We start from the raw sequence: 7,850 nt of genomic DNA on the forward strand, positions 1-7,850 counted from the left end.
GTTCTATTATGAAAAAATAAAATTTCCTAATAAAACCTAATCCTATTAAATAACCTAAGAATGAAAATAAAATAAGGTCAATATCCCCTCCTTTTTATTTATTGCAGATCCCTCCGAATTCGACTCATCTTTTGCTCCATCATCTTTGTTTTTGCATGAATCGCTTCGCTCCCTCTTCGATAGTGAACTCCATGGTTCAAATATGAAATCTAAAAACTCAAGCACAAAAATAAACGGGTCATCGTATATTTTCATAAGAGCACTTCTCATTGAGTCATCTCGTGTTTTTGAATATCTCTAGTAAGCTTGTTGCTGCCTTATGTCCATCAACTTTGGCGGCTCATCTTGAAGATCTAGGCGAGGCAGTTGACTCTTGAACATTGAAGTTGCGATGTCAGGTTTGGTTACTAGTTCCATTGGTTCTACCTTATCAGGGATTTCAGCTGACTGCATTGGTTTGATCTATGTGGGATCTTCTTCTTCTTCTTCTTCTTCTTCTTCTTCTTCTTCTTCTTCTTCTTTTCTTCTTCTTCTTCTTCTTCTTCTTTAGGATCCTCGCTCTCTTCAACTTATTGCTATAGAACAGAGTCTCTAACTATTCGGTAGAGGTCCCAATCTGTTATTATGCCCTAGCTATAACCTGTCTTCTTTACGTTTGCAAGAATTATAGCTTTCAAGCACAAAATTGTTATCGTAAAGGGAAAGTAAGCTGGGCCAGAACGTCTAGCGGCACAGTTCCGCATTTCTCTCAGAATGATTTTTCCCACATCAATGGTCTTTCTACTTAAACTTGAGTATAATAAGACCATTCACTCTAATGAAATTGTAGTCCCATGTGAAATAGGCATAAGGATAAATCGAATGAAATAGAACCATACCTTCGCTAGTGGTGTCAAATATTCTCTGCGATAAGTGTGAATTCCTTGCTTTGACACAGTCCACTTAGAACCTAGAACTATAAGTTCCTCGAGAATTTCTTATAGATTTTCAGACTCAATATTACTCATCAAGGAAGAATATTCATCATCTTCGAAATCAGGTAATTCAAAGAATTCATTAATAGCGTTTGAGGTTATTAGTACCTTGATTCCCTGGATAGAAACTTCCGTCAATTCGCTTGAGGTCAAATTTGCGTAAAATTCATGAACTAACTCCTCATCTGCACTAGGTGTTTTCTCACAAAATAACTTCCAATTGAGAGCTTCAGTAATTTGTTGAATGAGCGCCATGAAATCAATATAGTTGCTTTCTTCCAGCGTAAAGCCTTTTTCTGGGTGCATCTGTTGATTCTTGAAAATGCTTTCATATCTCGCTTTGGCTTCTTCACAATGAAATTTATTTTATGATTCATAAATTTGAGCAGAGGCATGAGTTCTTTTGCAAGGCATGATTGACCTGATCATAAGATAGAACAAATATTTTCTCAAAAATTTAATTAGTATAAAATATTAATAATTCAATAATTTTAAATTTTAAATAATTAAATAAAATTGAAATTTAGGATAAAAATTTGTCTTACCACCTTTTTATAGAAGTTAAGAACTCAAAGAAAATAAAAATAAAGCAAAAGAGGTTGGTTTAGGGATGGTTGTAGGGTGTCTTGATGGTGTGGTGCAATAGGCAAGAGTGAGTAGCAAGGCGACAGTGGCACGCTAGGGAGCAGCAGTGCACTAGGCGTGGCTTGGCGCGATGGAGGCAGCCACAATGTGCGGATCCTTGCGCGAGCAGTAGGGCATGCATATGCTGCGCGGATGCAGGAGAGTGGGTAGTAGGTACAGAGGCTGTTGGAGTTGGACGTGCAGGCAGGTGCAGCGACAAGGAGTAGGTCAAAATGTTGGCGCTACTGGTCTGCGTTAAATTCTGTGTCTTGAAGGTGGGTGTTGGTGTGGCTAGGTTGGGGTGATTTGAAAAAGTGGAAAAGGTGGGTGAAATTTATAGTGAAGGGAGTAAGAGTTTAATTAGAATTCTTAGAACAAATTAATAATTAATATAATGAAAATTAAATTATTATTTGCTATTAATTTATTAATGAAAAAAATTAACTAAAATATTATCAAATTTAAACTAATCCTAATTCTATGCAAAATTGATAATAATTAATATAAATTATAATAAATATAAGTATATACTAGTTATTATCATCTTGTTTATTAAATTAAATTAAAACATTTATTCTAGATGTCATTTTAAAATATTTACAAAAGAGACATCGAATTTTTAGTATTTACAAAAAAGTAACCAAATTTTGAAAATAATTTAATTAAGTACCTAGACTTAAAGAAAATTTGAAATTGAGTTGCAATTAAAACTTGGATCAAAATTGACCCTTTTATTTGAAACATTAAAAAATTATTTTGCCATTTAGGGAATAATTTCTTAGAAAATTATGTTAAAATTAATTCCCAGGAAAGATTGAAGGGTCACAAGCGGTCCCACTTAAGTTCCAATCTCCTAGATAGAATTTATTTAAACATACTAAACCTAAAAATATACCCTAAATCATTTATTTAAAAAGAAAAACAAGAAAAATTAAATATCTGATAAAACGAACGAGATTTGATCCCGTTCAATTTTATCCCCCCAGTAATGTTTTAAGTGTTGAGCATTAACTCGAAAATTACCTCCCTTACTTTGAAGTTCGCAACTCCATATGGATAAACTTGGTGAATAGTAAATGGATCGGACCAACATGATTTTAACTTACCTAGAAAGAACCTTAATCTGGAATTGAATAACAAGACTTGCTGACCTGCCTCAAATTCTCGAACTCGAATGTGCTTGTCATGTCATCTCTGAAGTCTTTCCTTGAGTAAATTGGCATTCTCCTATGAGAACATTCGGAATTCTTCTAACTCGTTGAGTTGGAGCATCCATTTCTCTTTAGCAAGCTTAAGATCCAAGTTAAGTTGTTGGAGAGCCCAGTAAGCTTTGTGCTCTAACTCCAAGGGCAGATGACAGGCTTTCCCAAAGACCAACCTATAGGGGGACATCCCTAAAAGTGTCTTGTATATTGTCCTGTAGGCCCATAAAGCATCGTCCAATCTTTTGGATCGATGTCGTCAGTTCAGGCAAACTACCTTCTCGAGTATGCCTTTGATCTCTTTTTTTGCCAGTTCAGCTTGCCCATTCGTCTACGGATGGTAAGCTGTGGCAACCTTTTGCTTCACTCCATGTTTGTCGAGTAACCACTTCAACCATTTGTTCACAAAATGGGACCCTTCATCACTGATGATAGCTTTCGGGGTTCTAAACCTTGTAAACACATGCTTTAGCAAAAACTTCATCACAACCTTAGCATCATTCGTCGGATATGCTTCGCCCTCAACCCACTTAGACACATAGTCTACTGCTACCAATATGTACTTTTGACCAAAAGATGGAGGGAAAGGACCGAGAAAGTCAATACCTCAAACATCAAATAATTCTACCTCAATGATGTTTATTTGAAGCATCTCATTTCTGTTGGTGACGTTTCCAACCCTTTGACACCGATCACAACTCTTTACGTAAGCATATGCGTCTTTGAATAGTGTTAGCCAAAAGAATCTGGCTTGCAATACTTTGGCCGCAGTACGTGTACCTGCAAAGTGTCCCCACTCAGAGCTAAGTGGCAATGATGTAGAATTTTATGTACTTCATCTTCTGCCACGCATCTCCTGATCATTTGATCTGTACACTTTTTAAACAAACATGGTTCTTCCCAAAAAAAGTACTTCACATTGTGAAGAAACTTTTTCTTTTAATGATACGTCTTATCAATCGGCATCAAACTACAAGCTAAATAGTTAGAAATATCAGCAAAGCAAGGGGTATTATGGACATGATTTACCTTCAGTATGTGTTCATCTGGAAATTTCCCCTTAATGGGTATAAGTGGAGAATTCCCTTCTTCTGGCTCCAATCTGGACAAGTGGTCTGCTACTTGGTTTTCTACTCCCTTTCGATCATAAATTTCTAGATCGAACTCTTGAAGTAGAAGTACGCATCGGATCAGTCTTGGCTTAGCATCTTTCTTGGAAAGTAAATACTTAATTGTCGAATGGTTCATATAGATAGTCACTTTGGTACATATAAGATAGGATCGAAACTTGTTGAAAGCAAACACAATAGCAAGTAACTTTTTCGCTGTTACCATATAATTCAGTTGGGTTCCTGTCAGAGTCCAACTTGCGTAGCAGATGGGATGAAAAACTTTGTTCCTTCGCTAGCCCATGACAGCTCCTGTCACGAAGTCACTTGCATCACACATCAATTCAAATGGCAAATCCAGTCTGGTGTGACAATTATAGGTGCCGAAACTAACTAACTCTTCAAATCTTTGAAAGCTCTTAAGCACTCCTCATCAAATTTAAACGTCATGTCCTTCTCCAATAATTTGCATAAGGGTTTAGCAATTTTGGAGAAGTCCTTGATAAATGTTTGATAGAAACCGGTGTGGCCCAAAATGCTCCTAACACTCTTTACAGATATTAGAGGTAGGAGTTTCTTAATAACATCTACCTTTTCTTTATCTACCTCGATTCCATGTATCGTTTTCTGATGCCCTAGAACAATACCTTCTCGTACCATGAAATGATACTATTCCCAGTAAAGTACGAGCGTTGTTTCTTCGTATCACCTTAGTACCTTGGCTAGATTGGCTAGGCAATCATCATATGTATCTTTGAATACTGAAAGTCATCCATAAAGACTTCCAAGTATTTCTCCACTACATCAGTAAAAATAAACATCATACATCTTTGAAATGTAGCAGGTGCAATACATAAACCAAATGGCATACATCTAAATGCAAATGTACCGTACGAACAGGTGAATGTTGTTTTGTGTTGATCATCTGGTGCTACTATAATCTGATTATACCCCGAGTATCCATCGAGAAAATCGTAATAGTCTCGCCTTGCGAGTCTATCCAGCATCTGGTCCAAAAACGACAACGGAAAGTGATCTTTCCTAGTCACCTTGTCCAGCTTCCGATAATCGATGCAAATTCTCCATCCTGTAACCGTTCTAGTCGATATCAACTCGTTATTCTCATTTTGAATTACTATAATACCTCCTTTCTTTGGCACTCACTAAAACGGACTTACCCACGAACTATCTAAGATGGGGTAAATTATAGTCGCATCTAACCACTTGATGATTTCTTTCTTTACCATGTCCTTCATGATGGGGTTTAGTCTTTGTTGTCCATCAATCGTCCCTTTTTCGCCATCTTCAGGATGATCTTGTGCATGCATACAGGCAAACTAATGTCGCGAATATCGGCTATGGTCCATCCGATAGCCTTCTTGAATTGCTTCAATACTAGGATGAGTTTCTCTTCTTGCTCAACAGTTAATTCCGCTGAAACAATCACAGGTCAAGTAGAAGCGTTACCTAAATAAACATATTTTAAATGTGAAGGAAGTACCTTCAGTTCTAATTTAAGTGGCTCCTCGATTGACGCTTTTGGTTAGGTATAATCCCTATTCTCTAACTCTAAAGATTCAAAGCGAGATTGCGGATTAAATCCTCTTTGATTAGCTTATAGCAAAGCTAAGTGTTCATCCTCCTCTTCATCACTTGGAGGGTCTGATGTCAAAATTTGTTCCAATGTGTCCTCAACATAGTTGAGTTCCTTGTCCGTGATTAATTCCTCTAAATCGGACACTGCAGAACAATCATCAATTGTGTCAAGAAATCGCATAGACTTAAAAACATTAAATGTTTCATGATCGTCCTGAACACACATAGTAGGCTCGCCCTTCTGCACATGAATAAGGGTCATTTCAATTGCTAGGAAAGGCCTTCCTAGGATGATTGACACTTCTTTTCTGCTTCAAAGTCTAGAATAACATAGTCAGCAGGAAAAATAAATTTGTCTACACGTACTAATACGTCCTTGATTTTTCCTTTTGGATGTACTAAGGATCGATATGCTAATTGAAGTATAACTGTAATAGGTCTAACTTCACCTATCCCAAATTTCCTAACTATTGACATAGGCATTAAGTTAATACTCGCACCCAAATCACATAGTGCCTTACCACAATATCTTGCTCCAATGTTGCAAGGTATGGTAAAACATCCAGAATCCTTCAACTTTAGGGGTAGTTTGTCTTGAAGATATGCATTGCATTCCTTTGTCAGGGCTACCATCTCAAATTCTCCAAGTCTTCATTTTTTGACAGGATATCCTTCATGAATTTGACGTAGTTCGGCATTTGTTCAAGTGCTTCAACCAACAGGATGTTGATATGAAGTTGCTTGAGTACGTCTAGGAACTTCTTGAATTGAACTTCGTGCTTCTGCTTCTAAAGTCTTTGAGGCTAGGGTGGTGGAGGCTTCGCTACTGGAATTGGTAGATTCATATTCTGTGGTAATTCTAACTGCATTGAACAAAGTTGTTAGTTTATCAAAATTGATTGGTTTAGAAATTACCTTATCAGTTTTTGCAGATTTTGGTTCTGGTGAAACTGAAATTTCAACACTTTGTTGAACTTCCTCTGAGTCTTGAGCCTCAACTGGCTCCTCTTCAACTTCAACTGTGTTGGGCTCTAATGTCTTTCCGCTCCTCAATGTCAATACTTTACAATGCTCCTTCCCTTGATTCATCAAATTCTCCGTATCACTAGGTAAAGCACCTTGTGGTCGATTTCTAAGTTCAGTTGCAAGCTGGCCCATTTGGTTTTCTAGGTTTTTCAAAGTAGCTGCTTAGCTTTGGATTAAGGCATCATTCTTGGTTATTTATGTCTTCAAAATGTTTTCTAAGCCATTGGATGGTTCAACTTGAGGTTGTTTCTGAACTTGTTGGGTAAAAATAGGTGGCTGGGTCGGTCTAGGTTAGGCATATGTGTTACTAGATCTAGCCCCTTGGTTACTTTAGGAAAAATAACGGCGGTTTCGCCACGATGGGTTATAAAAATTGGAATGTAGTCCTTGCCTTCCTCAGTTTTGGTTCTGGTTACCCATGTAATACACGGATTCTGGGTTCAATGGACATTTTTCAAACAAATGTCCTTCTCCACATAGACACAGGCTACATTTTCAAATTGATTCAGTGGTTATGCTGCAAAACTATTAAACCCATTAGTGGTAAAATTTTTAAGCATTGAGGAAATTGAGCATGCCTGAGATGTGAGCAAAGTGAGAGCGTCTACTTCATGCATTCTAGTGACTCGACTTCCTAACGCTACTCGATTGGTTGGCCATTGATAATTGTTGCTGACAATCCTTTCAATAATTTCATAAGCCTCATTGCAAGACTTAGAAAAGAGAGCACCATTAGCAGAAGCATCCACTACCATCCTCGTGTGAGCATTGAGACCATTAGAAAATGTCTCAAGTTGGATGCAATGTGGGATTCCGTGATGAGGGCACTTTTGTAATAATTCTTTGTATCTTTCTGATACCTCATACAAGGACTCATCATCCATTTGTTGGAAAGAAATGATATCGTTCCTTAACTTAGCATTCTTGCTAGGTGGAAAGTACTTCATGAGGAATCTTTCTACTAAATCTTGCCATGTGGAAATTGAATTTGGTGGCAATGAGTTCAACCAGGCTCGAGCTCTACCCCTTAGCAAATATTGGAACAACTTCAATTGTAGTGCATCTTCGGGTACTCCGGCTAACTTGAAAGAATCCTTCACCTCCATGAACAGTCGTAAGTGCAGGTGAGGATATTCGGTAGGCATTCCACTGAATTGGCCAACTGTCTGAAGCATCTGGAACATGAGTGGCTTCAGCTCAAACTATTGTGCCTCAATTTCGGGTCTCCTAATACCCAGATTAAGATCATGAAACACTGGTATGGCATATTGTATTAGAGTTCTATCCTTATTATTAGCGATAAGGATAGGATTTTGAGC

At 37.5% G+C, this 7,850-nt stretch overlaps 1 non-coding gene across 1 annotated transcript; it reads left to right on the forward strand.

Moving 5' to 3' along the window:
• Positions 1–7,341: 7,341 nt before the first annotated feature.
• On the forward strand, positions 7,342–7,448 carry LOC128035125 (small nucleolar RNA R71). The gene has a single exon (XR_008191527.1). It is a non-coding gene; the product is annotated as a small nucleolar RNA R71 (small nucleolar RNA).
• The last annotated feature ends 402 nt before the right edge of the window (positions 7,449–7,850 follow it).

Source organism: Gossypium raimondii, chromosome 11 (assembly GCF_025698545.1).
Source record: "Gossypium raimondii isolate GPD5lz chromosome 11, ASM2569854v1, whole genome shotgun sequence".
Classification (NCBI taxonomy): Eukaryota; Viridiplantae; Streptophyta; class Magnoliopsida; order Malvales; family Malvaceae; genus Gossypium; species Gossypium raimondii.